Genomic DNA, 12,601 nt, shown 5'->3' with positions numbered 1-12,601 from the left:
GCTAGAGTAGATGGAGCAGCTGCGCTAACGTGAACGCATAATGCGATCAGAAAACAGTAGCGTTAGCGCAGTCCGTTTAACACATGCGTTGAATGGACTGCCATAACGCTATGTGAACCTGGCCTTGGGCTGTGTGCCCACATTGCGCTCAAGCGTTTCCGTAGCATTTTTACCGCTGCAGAAACGCTTAAACACACTAACAAAACACATCCTATGGGATTCCACAGTTGCTGTGCCAATGCTGCGGATTTTTCCGCTGCGGAATCGCATGTCGGTAAAATCTGCAGCATGTCCATTACTTTTGCGGAATCGCGGCGATTCCACCGCCATAGGATTGCATTGAAATGCTCACTTTACGCATGTGGCTATGCCCACCATGAGTAAAGTGAGCGCTTCATGTGCGGATGGTGCCCAGGGTCTGGAGGAGAGGAGACCGCTACGACATCAGAGGTCATTCGCGCAAGGCATCCTTGGGAACGGAAGTTGCTGGCTGCACCGCTGAGGGCCGGGAGGACTCCGGTGTCCGACAGAGGGTAAGTATATCCCTTTTTTTTATTATTATTTTTAACATCCTATGTTTTACTATTGATGCTGCATATGCAGCATCAATAGTAAAAAGTTGGTCACACTTGTCAAGCACTATGCTTGACAAGTGTGACCAACCTGTCAGTCACTTTTCCAAGCAATGCTTCAAATCGTTTGGAAAAGCGCAAGCATTCTGCAAGCTAAAAACGTTTGCAAAACGCTTGTGTTTTGCGGGAAAACGAATGCGAATTCCGCATGCGTTTTACCTGCGGCGGGGAGTTGCGGAAATGCTGCAGACAATTCCGCAGCATTTCTGCAACGTGGGCACATAGCCTTAAGGAATAAAAGGGCGCTTTGAGTTCCCGTCCTTCTGGGGAACAAGTCACACAGAGATACCTGTAATGAAGGTCAGGGATCCATCTTCGTAGCATGATAATGAAGACTGTCATCAGACGTCCCGGAGGGACAGGGGGCTGGAGGGTACCTGGTCCCGAGGAAGTATGGCGGGCAGCTATAAGGTACCGAGACCGTCTTCCCATCCTGCATGTCTGGCTCTGGAGGGTGAGCGGGCTAGGGGGTAGTTGCAAGGACCAGTCCGCATCTTCCTCCTTGCGGATGCCCCAGACACGCTTGGAGTGTGAGGGTATGTGCACACGGTGCGGATTCTGCTGCGGATCCGCAGCGTTTCTGGCCCTGCGGGTCCGCAACAGTTTCTGCTGCATTGTATAGTACCATTGTTTTCAATGGTAAAACAAAAAAAACGATGTGCACATGCACATCTCAATTCTTTGTGCGGAATCCGCTGCGGTTTCACACCTTATCCATTATGAGGTGTGAAACCGCAGGACTTTTGACCTGCGGTTTTTAACAAATCCGCGGGGACAAATCCGCGGGGACAAATCCGCAGCTCTCAAAAGTATGTGTGCACATACCCTTAGGAGGAATGGGGTCCTGCCAGGTAGACACGAGAGGGTACAGTAGTGACGCATTCTCACACTGTGCTCCCGGTCTCTAGGAGGGAGAGCGGAGAGACCAATTACACTCCGTCACCCAGAATCACAAGCTATATCTGAAAAATAAAGATTAGTATTAGGAGTGCAGCCGATGTCCACCTCCTACTGAAACTAAACTAAAACTGAGTAGCTTCCTGCCAGTTGGTGGGTATATACTGCTGGGGAGGAGATAACACTTTTTTGCAGAGTGTCAGCGCCTCCTAGTGGCAGCAGCATACACCCCATGGTTTCCTGAGTCCCCCAATGAAGCAATAGAGAAACAAACATTACATTTGCAAATTAGCTTTAGTCTCTTCAGCAGAGTTTCCCCTAAAAGGTCGTAACCCCGGAGCCCAACAGGCAAGCGGCATTACGCCTCCCCGACTCTACAATGTCTAGTGTCTGCACAGGTAACTTTCTTTTGGGAGAAACAGGTTCTTCTTGGAGAGATCCATCAAAAACACGAAAGTCTTAAGGGAAATGCTTCTTGGAAAAAGGTAAGTTAGATCTTACAGGTTAGAATAAAACAAAAAAAACCCTATAGTTTCCCCAACCCTTTAGGTAAGTATCTGATAAGTCAAAGTCAATGTCCCCATTATTGGGGTTAGCCACTATTTTTTATTGATGGCCTATCCTTATCTGACAGTCACACCCCCGCCAATCAGCTATTGAAGTAGTTGCTAACCTATCACCAGTCTGGGGTTGCCCTTACTTGTGTAATATTCAGGAGATTTTTCCAAATAATACTCATTAGCAAAAGTGGCCATAAGGATCCCTGCAGTCCCTACCTAAAAGGCCTGACTTTCTTGCAAAAGACAGGCACAAATTTCCAGAGTAAACAGAGCAGGACCCCATGACTCTCAGCAGTCTCCTCCGAGATCTCACGCATTGTCACGAGATCCTGCTCTTTCCCTTAACCCGATGCAGACACGCTACCGTTAGGTAACCGTTTAGTAATGTACACCGCCGCAGCACCGGGATCTCATGATAACAGCGCCACCAGCATGGGGGTCATTACATATCATTTAGTATATACGGGAAATGTAACAGTTGCAGATGGCGCTGGTTGTTTGCTACAATGTGCCAGCATGGAGTCTGAGCACTGGCCAGACTGGACTCAGTGGTCCGCACTCTGACTAACGATATACAGGTTATTTTCCACCAGATATAAACCATAAATGTTACCATTCACTGACAGAAAAACAAATATTTTGAGAATACTAAAAAGGAACACAAACAAAAGCTTATACCTGTACGACGTGCACTTACCTACAGAAGCTTTGCGTGGCGTGGCCAAGTGCAAAATTCCCAGTAGGAAGTTTATCATCTCCGGTATAAACCTCTTGGACAGGGATACATACTCCAGGAACATGCAGCTAACGAACAGGCCAGCAGCGACATCTTCACAGGAGGTGACGGGACACTAGAAGTAACGCAGGACACTGGTAAGTGACTAGGACGTCTACATGGGACGGTGTGGTGACCATACTACAGACCTGGGCTCTCACCTTTGTCAGCAGCTGGCTCATCACGGTGACGGCTGGAGTGACCACCGGGTGCCAGAAATCAGACGTGGGGAATAAAATCCCAGTAATTTTGAAGTACAAGAGCTAAAAGCAGAGAATAATAAGGAATGTGATTACCACACACTCGTGAGACTGCTTGCAGAATAAAAAAAAATTATATGGAAAAAATAAAAAATTAAATGTCTAACCACATGTAATGCCGGATAGGAAGCTCGGCCTTTGGATTCAACTGCTTTATCCATGGTACAAGCGATATCCCGCAATGCATCCCTTACACAGTTAGCTGCTGCTTCTGGAAACATCTGGCACAGCTTGTTCAAAGGCCTGCAACAAGACAAGAGAGGATGGTTTAGGATTATCTCTTTCGTTGTACAGAAATGAAGGGTACCAATTATAATTACCTTCCCCACCAGCAGCATTAAAGGTTTATTCACACCTTCATAGATGGATAATGTTTGTAAAAACAAGCAATTTTGCAATTTATTGCTGATTAAAATTTGAAGCCGTTCTTACATTAACGACTTGTTGACAGTTTGTTGCCTGTGCGACCGACCACTGCTGTCTTGTAAGCATTGTGCTGGCCAGGATTAACAAGTAGCAGCGATCCAGGGCAGCTTCAAAACAAAAACAGTGCTTACAAGCTCGATAGAAAAGCTCTTGCAAGCGCTGCACATGTTCTGCTGCTTAGCAGTAGCGGTCGTTCTCTAGCTGTAAAGAAAAGAGTTAATATTAAGATAAAAATGTTAATATGCAATAAACTGCAAAATTACTTGTACTTAGAAGCATTATTTATGAGAATAGTAATGGCCGACGCCATCCTGGATCCAGACGTTGTCCACGCCAGCGACATGTTCTTGCGGCGACGCCATCTTGAGTATCGTGAAATCCCGCGATATTAACATTTTAATGTTAATATGCAGACGTCTGGATCCAGGATGGCGCCGGGGGAAGATGTCGGGGATCGTGGATCAGCGGCGATGACGGCGTGAGTATGAGAGACGGAGTGAGAGAAAGGGTCGTATGTGGAGTGAAAGAGTGAGTGGACGTGAGTGGAGATGGTGAAAGGTGAGAGGAGTGTGTGTGTGTTGAGGGTTAACATGGAAAGAGGGGTGCGGTGACGTCACCGGTTACAACTGGACGGAAGTTGTTACAACCGGAAGCTGCTTAGGGCAATTATTATTATAGATCCTTGTCTGCATGGTTCCTTATCCCCTATCCTTGTCTGCATGGCTCCTTATCCCCTATCCTTGTCTGCATGGCTCCTTATCTCCTAGCCTTGTCTGCATGGTTCCTTATCCCCTAGCCTTGTCTGCATGGCTCCTTATCCCCTAGCCTTGTCTGCATGGCTCCTTATCCCCTAGCCTTGTCTGCATGGCTCCTTATCCCCTAGCCTTGTCTGCATGGCTCCTTATCCCCTAGCCTTGTCTGCATGGCTCCTTATCCCCTAGCCTTGTCTGCATGGCTCCTTATCCTCTAGCCTTGTCTGCATGGCTCCTTATCCCCTAGCCTTGTCTGCATGGCTCCTTATCCCCCAGCCTTGTCTGCATGGCTCCTTATCCCCCATCCTTGTCTGCACGGTTCCTTATCCCCCATCCTTGTCTGCACGGCTCCTTATCCCCCTATCCTTGTCTGCACGACTCCTTATCCCCCTATCCTTGTCTGCACGGCTCCTTATCCCCCTATCCTTGTCTGCACGGCTCCTTATCCCCCATCCTTGTCTGCACGGCTCCTTATCCCCCATCCTTGTCTGCACGGCTCCTTATCCCCCATCCTTGTCTGCACGGCTCCTTATCCCCCATCCTTGTCTGCATGGCTCCTTATCCCCCATCCTTGTCTGCATGGCTCCTTATCCCCTATCCTTGCTTGCATGGTTCCTTATCCCCCATCCTTGTCTGCACGGCTCCTTATCCCCCATCCTTGTCTGCACGGCTCCTTATCCCCCATCCTTGTCTGCACGGCTCCTTATCCCCCATCCTTGTCTGCACGGCTCCTTATCCCCCATCCTTGTCTGCATGGCTCCTTATCCCCCATCCTTGTCTGCATGGCTCCTTATCCCCTATCCTTGCTTGCATGGTTCCTTATCCCCCATCCTTGTCTGCATGGCTCCTTATCCCCCATCCTTGTCTGCATGGTTCCTTATCCCCCATCCTTGTCTACATGGCTCCTTATCCCCCATCCTTGTCTACATGGCTCCTTATCCCCCATCCTTGTCTACATGGCTCCTTATCCCCTAGCCTTTGTCTGCATGGCTCCTTATCCCCTACTAGATTATGGCCCGATGCTATCGCATCGGGAGGATGCGATAGCATCACACCTCTTGCCATGTTAACCCTATCCCCCTATCCTTGTCTGCATGGCTCCTTATCCCCCATCCTTGTCTGCACGGTTCCTTATCCCCCATCCTTGTCTGCACGGTTCCTTATCCCCCATCCTTGTCTGCACGGTTCCTTATCCCCCATCCTTGTCTGCATGGCTCCTTATCCCCCTATCCTTGTCTGCACGGCTCCTTATCCCCCATCCTTGTCTGCACGGCTCCTTATCCCCCATCCTTGTCTGCACGGCTCCTTATCCCCCATCCTTGTCTGCACGGCTCCTTATCCCCCATCCTTGTCTGCACGGCTCCTTATCCCCCATCCTTGTCTGCATGGCTCCTTATCCCCCTATCCTTGTCTGCATGGCTCCTTATCCCTTAGCCTTGTCTGCATGGCTCCTTATCCCCTAGCCTTGTCTGCATGGCTCCTTATCCCCTAGCCTTGTCTGCATGGCTCCTTATCCCCTAGCCTTGTCTGCATGGCTCCTTATCCCCTAGCCTTGTCTGCATGGCTCCTTATCCCCTAGCCTTGTCTGCATGGCTCCTTATCCCCTAGCCTTGTCTGCATGGCTCCTTATCCCCTAGCCTTGTCTGCACGGCTCCTTATCCCCCATCCTTGTCTGCATGGCTCCTTATCCCCCTATCCTTGTCTGCATGGCTCCTTATCTCCTAGCCTTGTCTGCATGGTTCCTTATCCCCTAGCCTTGTCTGCATGGCTCCTTATCCCCTAGCCTTGTCTGCATGGCTCCTTATCCCCTAGCCTTGTCTGCATGGCTCCTTATCCCCTAGCCTTGTCTGCACGGCTCCTTATCCCCTAGCCTTGTCTGCACGGCTCCTTATCCCCTAGCCTTGTCTGCACGGCTCCTTATCCCCTAGCCTTGTCTGCACGGCTCCTTATCCCCCAGCCTTGTCTGCACGGCTCCTTATCCCCCATCCTTGTCTGCACGGCTCCTTATCCCCCATCCTTGTCTGCACGGCTCCTTATCCCCCATCCTTGTCTGCACGGCTCCTTATCCCCCATCCTTGTCTGCATGGCTCCTTATCCCCCTATCCTTGTCTGCATGGCTCCTTATCCCCCATCCTTGTCTGCATGGCTCCTTATCCCCTATCCTTGCTTGCATGGTTCCTTATCCCCCATCCTTGTCTGCATGGCTCCTTATCCCCCATCCTTGTCTGCATGGTTCCTTATCCCCCATCCTTGTCTACATGGCTCCTTATCCCCCATCCTTGTCTACATGGTTCCTTATCCCCTAGCCTTTGTCGGCATGGCTCCTTATCCCCTACTAGATTATGGCCCGATGCTATCGCATCGGGAGGATGCGATGGCATCACACCTCTTGCCATGTTAACCCTATCCCCCTATCCTTGTCTGCATGGCTCCTTATCCCCCATCCTTGTCTGCACGGTTCCTTATCCCCCATCCTTGTCTGCACGGTTCCTTATCCCCCATCCTTGTCTGCATGGCTCCTTATCCCCCTATCCTTGTTCCTTATCCCCCTATCCTTGTCTGCACGGCTCCTTATCCACCATCCTTGTCTGCACGGCTCCTTATCCCCCATCCTTGTCTGCACGGCTCCTTATCCCCCATCCTTGTCTGCACGGCTCCTTATCCCCCATCCTTGTCTGCATGGCTCTTTATCCCCCTATCCTTGTCTGCATGGCTCCGTATCCCCCATCCTTGTCTGCACGGCTCCTTATCCCCCATCCTTGTCTGCACGGCTCCTTATCCCCCATCCTTGTCTGCATGGCTCTTTATCCCCCTATCCTTGTCTGCATGGCTCCTTATCCCCCATCCTTGTCTGCATGGCTCCTTATCCCCTATCCTTGCTTGCATGGTTCCTTATCCCCCATCCTTGTCTGCATGGCTCCTTATCCCCCATCCTTGTCTGCATGGCTCCTTATCCCCCATCCTTGTCTGCATGGCTCCTTATCCCCCATCCTTGTCTGCATGGTTCCTTATCCCCTAGCCTTGTCTGCATGGCTCCTTATCCCCTAGCCTTGTCTGCATGGCTCCTTATCCCCTAGCCTTGTCTGCATGGTTCCTTATCCCCATCCTTGTCTGCATTGCTCCTTATCCCCTATCCTTGTCTGCATGGCTCCTTATCCCCCTATCCTTGTCTGCACGGCTCCTTATCCCCCATCCTTGTCTGCACGGTTCCTTATCCCCCATCCTTGTCTGCACGGTTCCTTATCCCCCATCCTTGTCTGCACGGTTCCTTATCCCCCATCCTTGTCTGCATGGCTCCTAATCCCCCTATCCTTGTCTGCATGGCTCCTTATCCCCCATCCTTGTCTGCATGGCTCCTTATCCCCCATCCTTGTCTGCATGGCTCCTTATCCCCCATCCTTGTCTGCATGGCTCCTTATCTCCTATCCTTGTCTGCATAGCTCCTTATCCCCTATCCTTGTCTGCATAGCTTCTTATCCCCCATCCTTGTCTGCATGGCTCCTTATCCCCCATCCTTGTCTGCACGGCTCCTTATCCCCCATCCTTGTCTGCACGGCTCCTTATCCCCCATCCTTGTCTGCACGGCTCCTTATCCCCCATCCTTGTCTGCACGGCTCCTTATCCCCCTATCCTTGTCTGCATGGCTCCTTATCCCTTAGCCTTGTCTGCATGGCTCCTTATCCCCTAGCCTTGTCTGCATGGCTCCTTATCCCCTAGCCTTGTCTGCATGGCTCCTTATCCCCTAGCCTTGTCTGCATGGCTCCTTATCCCCTAGCCTTGTCTGCATGGCTCCTTATCCCCTAGCCTTGTCTGCATGGCTCCTTATCCCCTAGCCTTGTCTGCATGGCTCCTTATCCCCTAGCCTTGTCTGCACGGCTCCTTATCCCCCATCCTTGTCTGCATGGCTCCTTATCCCCCTATCCTTGTCTGCATGGCTCCTTATCTCCTAGCCTTGTCTGCATGGTTCCTTATCCCCTAGCCTTGTCTGCATGGCTCCTTATCCCCTAGCCTTGTCTGCATGGCTCCTTATCCCCTAGCCTTGTCTGCATGGCTCCTTATCCCCTAGCCTTGTCTGCATGGCTCCTTATCCCCTAGCCTTGTCTGCACGGCTCCTTATCCCCTAGCCTTGTCTGCACGGCTCCTTATCCCCCAGCCTTGTCTGCACGGCTCCTTATCCCCCATCCTTGTCTGCACGGCTCCTTATCCCCCATCCTTGTCTGCATGGCTCCTTATCCCCCATCCTTGTCTGCACGGCTCCTTATCCCCCATCCTTGTCTGCATGGCTCCTTATCCCCCTATCCTTGTCTGCATGGCTCCTTATCCCCCATCCTTGTCTGCATGGCTCCTTATCCCCTATCCTTGCTTGCATGGTTCCTTATCCCCCATCCTTGTCTGCATGGCTCCTTATCCCCCATCCTTGTCTGCATGGTTCCTTATCCCCCATCCTTGTCTACATGGCTCCTTATCCCCCATCCTTGTCTACATGGCTCCTTATCCCCTAGCCTTTGTCGGCATGGCTCCTTATCCCCTACTAGATTATGGCCCGATGCTATCGCATCGGGAGGATGCGATGGCATCACACCTCTTGCCATGTTAACCCTATCCCCCTATCCTTGTCTGCATGGCTCCTTATCCCCCATCCTTGTCTGCACGGTTCCTTATCCCCCATCCTTGTCTGCACGGTTCCTTATCCCCCATCCTTGTCTGCATGGCTCCTTATCCCCCTATCCTTGTTCCTTATCCCCCTATCCTTGTCTGCACGGCTCCTTATCCACCATCCTTGTCTGCACGGCTCCTTATCCCCCATCCTTGTCTGCACGGCTCCTTATCCCCCATCCTTGTCTGCATGGCTCTTTATCCCCCTATCCTTGTCTGCATGGCTCCGTATCCCCCATCCTTGTCTGCACGGCTCCTTATCCCCCATCCTTGTCTGCACGGCTCCTTATCCCCCATCCTTGTCTGCATGGCTCTTTATCCCCCTATCCTTGTCTGCATGGCTCCTTATCCCCCATCCTTGTCTGCATGGCTCCTTATCCCCTATCCTTGCTTGCATGGTTCCTTATCCCCCATCCTTGTCTGCATGGCTCCTTATCCCCCATCCTTGTCTGCATGGCTCCTTATCCCCCATCCTTGTCTGCATGGTTCCTTATCCCCTAGCCTTGTCTGCATGGCTCCTTATCCCCTAGCCTTGTCTGCATGGTTCCTTATCCCCATCCTTGTCTGCATTGCTCCTTATCCCCCTATCCTTGTCTGCATGGCTCCTTATCCCCCATCCTTGTCTGCACGGTTCCTTATCCCCCATCCTTGTCTGCACGGTTCCTTATCCCCCATCCTTGTCTGCACGGTTCCTTATCCCCCATCCTTGTCTGCATGGCTCCTTATCCCCCTATCCTTGTCTGCATGGCTCCTTATCCCCCATCCTTGTCTGCATGGCTCCTTATCCCCCATCCTTGTCTGCATGGCTCCTTATCCCCCATCCTTGTCTGCATGGCTCCTTATCTCCTATCCTTGTCTGCATAGCTCCTTATCCCCTATCCTTGTCTGCATAGCTTCTTATCCCCCTATCCGTGTCTGCATGGCTCCTTATCCCCCATCCTTGTCTGCATGGCTCCTTATCCCCCATCCTTGTCTGCATGGCTCCTTATCCCCTATCCTTGTCTGCATAGCTTCTTATCCCCCTATCCGTGTCTGCATAGCTTCTTATCCCCCTATCCGTGTCTGCATGGCTCCTTATCCCCCATCCTTGTCTGCATGGCTCCTTATCCCCTATCCTTGCTTGCATGTGTCCTATTAAAAAAAAAAACACAGACTTCCTACTTGCCTTGCCTGCAAGCCTTTGCTGCATCTCGATCTAGTGCCAGCAGCTCTTCCGGCCGAGCGATCACGTGGCCCCGCTCAGTAAGGTAATGAATGAATATTCACTCCACACCTATGGGAATGGAGAGGCATGCATATGCATTACCTTAATGAGCGGGGCCACGTGATCGCTCGGTTGGAAATGCTGCTGGCTACCGATCCAACGAGATGCAGCGAGGGCGCGCAGGAAGGCGAGTAGGATGTTTTCTGGAAGCCGGCGGCTGCGGCTGTCACTGCTATAAGAGAAATGAATATTAATTTCACTAATAGCTGCGGCACAGTTACAGCCGCCGGCTCCTGCCTCCTGTTGCTCCGCCGCACCCCCTCCCCCACCGGCCCTCTGGGACAATTGACTCGTGCATAAGCCGAGGGGGGCGTTTTCGGCACAAAAAAATGTGCTGAAATACTCAGTTTATACACGAGTATATATGGTAAATGCCTTTATTTTCGGCTAAATTTCACTTTGCTCTTATTAAACATTTTCCCTCTGTAGCCTCAGTGTTTCACTGCACTGCCGTTTTCAGAATGGAGTTAACAGAGAATCCATCAGCGAGTTCATTCTGATAGTCTGTAACTCTTCTTGGTCTTCCTCTGAGATTCTCCCAGCCGATTTATGAACACATGAAGGTTCAGCAGTCCTTTTATGTAGTTTGTGCATATGAATCAGCTGAGAAAAGACCATTCATATACTGACAGTACTTGTTAGTGGTCGTAACGATACCCAAGCTTCTGCAATGCCCTACACATGGGGCAAGTGACATAGCTAATCAGAAGAACTATACTTTTTAATAGGAGTTAACTGCAAATATATTTATTATTACACCTACTACATATTGAGCTATGATCTTAGAGATGGGAATACCCCCTAAAATTAAATCATGTACTTGATAATGGTCTAGTGTTACATCCGTGCCTCCCCTCCACTATTCTTGTATGCCACCAGGGGCAGTATACAGATAAATCCATCGAGATTTAGAGCAAAAAGGAAAAAAAAAAAAAAAAAAAACTTACCCGATCATCTTGTCAACGGCTTGAAGATCAGGGGTTTTCTGCTCTGCCAGGTCCGTTATATAGTCCAGAAGAAAACTAAATAGTTTCTGAGAAAATATGTAATATAAATAATTTTAGTATTCCGATGTAAAAAAAAAAAAAAAAAAAAACATAAGTCACCCCAAGCGCAGATCTAAAGCATGTCACAGACACGTGATTCATGAGACACATATTACCAGACCACTTTCCCAAAGAGAGAACTGAACAGTTTACATATCCGTAGCTAGGGGCAGCAGCCCGGCAGACCCGTGGCTAGGGGCGGCAGCCCGGCGGACCCGTGGCTAGGGGCGGCAGCCCGGCGGACCCGTGGCTAGGGGCGGCAGCCCGGCGGACCCGTGGCTAGGGGCGGCAGCCCGGCGGACCCGTGGCTAGGGGCGGCAGCCCGGCGGACCCGTGGCTAGGGGCAGCAGGGCGGCGGACTCGTAGGTGCCAAGGCCACGGCTTTGCTGCATTGTTACGTGTGGGTAGTTCAAGCATCACAATTGCAGAAAAAAAGCAGTGGGACGTCTGCAGTAGCGATGAGGGTTCAGGCGATTAGAAGTTATGCATCTTCTTTATTTTCTGAACCACGGCTGTTAGCCTCACCTCTAGCTTCGCCTTGTTCCCCTGAGACAGACTTGGATGATTGCACTTCTGTATCCTCTCCAGGATGACAAGCTGCTGATCGGGAGACTTCTCACTCAGGAGAGACAGGAAACCTTCATAAGACTCCGGGACTAGAACAAACAGCAGAAGGTGGAGACTTTACAATGCACTCTGCATTAGAGATCAAGATGCAGGGTTTGTACATATAGATTTAAGGCGTGTTAACGGGATTGTTCATGGATGATGTGACATGGAGTGTGGATGGAAACTTCTGCCCATTGCTGTACAGTCAGTATTCGGCCCGGGTCCTATGCTAATTATTGGGCCCAATACTGGCTGTACCACCCCGCATGCACTAGTATCTCTCCAATCCCGGGAGAGATCGCCTAGACATTCATTTGTGCTTAATGGCATACTTAAGATCTCAAATGTTCCCCCACGTCCCAGTGTCAGCGCTCCTTCTGCCACCCCCAGCAGCTAGCCCTCCAAAATTCATCTTAACAGAAGAAAGAGCTTCCTCATCCTTTAAACTGGCTGATGGGGATTGGTTATCCATTTCTACCGCTCGCAGCATCAGTTACTGTCTGCAGCACTGACATTCGACAGCACTGTTGCCAATCAGTCAGCTCAGCAGCTCATGCAATCATCTCAAGCAGAGCCGCTGAGCTCAGTTATTGGCTGTAGCGCTGCAGACAACACATCAGAGCTGCAGACAATCACAGACACCGAGAGTGAGGAGGACAAAGTCCTGATCGGGAGCCAACATCATTTGATTAGAATTGGTCTTACAGACTACATATCCTCCAAG

General features: G+C 50.7%; 1 pseudogene; it reads right to left on the bottom strand.

Annotated features, from left to right (window-relative positions):
• LOC141088591 (nucleolar protein 14-like) overlaps positions 1-12,601 on the bottom strand; it is a 39,658-nt pseudogene that overhangs the window by 10,887 nt on the left and 16,170 nt on the right.

This window comes from Dendrobates tinctorius, unplaced genomic scaffold (genome assembly GCF_039654945.1).
Source record: "Dendrobates tinctorius isolate UK_male_01 unplaced genomic scaffold, ASM3965494v1 ptg000039l, whole genome shotgun sequence".
NCBI lineage: Eukaryota > Metazoa > Chordata > Amphibia > Anura > Dendrobatidae > Dendrobates > Dendrobates tinctorius.
Note: the sequence above shows the minus strand (reverse complement) of the source record. Positions and strands in the feature narration are given on the sequence as shown.